The sequence below is a fragment of the Ailuropoda melanoleuca genome, chromosome 16, assembly GCF_002007445.2.
Source record: "Ailuropoda melanoleuca isolate Jingjing chromosome 16, ASM200744v2, whole genome shotgun sequence".
In the NCBI taxonomy this organism is placed as follows: Eukaryota; Metazoa; Chordata; class Mammalia; order Carnivora; family Ursidae; genus Ailuropoda; species Ailuropoda melanoleuca.
Genome location: NC_048233.1, coordinates 76,623,321 through 76,625,168, shown reverse-complemented (window position 1 = coordinate 76,625,168; position 1,848 = coordinate 76,623,321).

Below are 1,848 nucleotides of genomic sequence, written 5' to 3'. Positions count from 1 at the left end.
AGAGAGGATGAGTATCTGTGGCAGACAAGGTAGAGAATGTGTCCCACTGCTTATCAATCTTCAACATGGTCTCAGGACAAAAAAAAAAAATAATAATACCGAAGCAAAAGTTTCCTCCTTGATTTCCAACTGGAATTTAAAGAAGTTTCCCTGAGAGGTCAGGACCCTATAGAATTGCTTCTCAGTTCTCCTCAGGGTTTGGAAATTTCCCATCAGTATGATTTTTCAAGACACAGTTACCTGTGGTTTCATTTGCTCAAGTATTTGCAAAACTTTTACGTCTCCAACCAATTACAGGTGTTTTTTTTTTCTTTTTCCAAATTCTCCTGGGTTTCTATGTGAAGTTGCTTTCCATTCCCTTCATATTCAGGAATAGAAAGCTGTGCATTGGGATGGAACACGATATCTCTGTGCAGGATTAAGGCAAAATGCTGGTGTACTTACTAAATACAAGAGCTGAGTTCTGGGATCAAGCACCACATCAATCCACAAGGACTTGTAATGTGCTGGGATTAGAGTAGCAACAGGTGATTATTAAAGATTAACACATTTTATGAATAATGTGCAAAGATGTATGGACTAATCCAAAATCGTCTTTTTTCTTCCTCAGTACATAAGCTATATATGCCATGACATTAAAACTAAACAACATAATTTTTAGACATTAAAGGAAATTTTCTCTTTCCATTTTTTTTTAAAGAGAAGGAAAGTCAGGTCTGCTTACTCTGAATCTAGGTAGCCCTCGGATTGAAGCTTGAGGGAAACTTGGACTTAGCTCATAAGGTCCCTTCAGAGAGCATCCATGACAAAGAGTTTGTTGTTCTATACACTCTTGATCCTACCTATTTTATGTCTATTCTCATCTAACTAAAAAAAGTGGAATTGTAGTGATTCATCAGAAAAGTGAACATGCAGAAGCACCTTCACCCATGTTATTAAGGGACAGGTGTTATTCACCTGTGGTTTAAAGAAACAGTTTATTCTCCTGTAGTATTAAAAGACAAGTATTATTTTCTTTTAACTGACATTGTAGAAAGTTTCCCTGACCAAAAGAACCACCTGACCAGGATGACACTCTCAGAAGAGATGATCTTTTAAACCCATGCCTCAATAGCAGGACTCCAGCAATTAATCCTGGAACTCTGGCTCCTATTTCAAACCACACCCAGCATCTTCTACTTTATTCCATGCCCTGCTCTGCTTCATCATCAATTATTTGATTCTGTTAGAGGAAATGAGTGATATAACACTGAAATAATAGTGTGAAGATGGGATGGGACAGATAATATAATAATCATGTTATTTGTGCAAATATAAGGTGAAGTTAAAAAAAACAGGTTTACATCAAAAACAGGAGAGGACAGAGACAGAGATAGTCACAAAGAAATGTATAAAATTGGGGGATGGAGTAAGGGAAAATAAATAGCAATTTGCCTTTCCAGAATTGATCTAATAAACCATTCTACCCACAGATTTAAAATCCCACCTTCATCACTTATTAAATTACAAAATTTATACCAACTTTCCAAAGATAGATGGCTTAATCTCTGGGCCATTTCTTCTGTTCTTTAGAGTTCTTTATTAACAGGCCTACAGCCAAATGCTTACAAAACAGAGCTTTTCGGTATGTTCTGATATGTAGAAGATCCAGTCCCCTAACTCTATGTCCCTCACACTGTTTTTATTGCCAAGGCTGTTCAAATAGCTACACATACATACAAATTTTAGAATCAGTTTATCAATATCCATGAAAATACACTCTGTCATTCTTTTGGAAAGGTGTTATTAATTCATCACAGAAATTGGTGTCTCTAAAATCAGGACCTCATCTAGGGTGGACAGAGACAG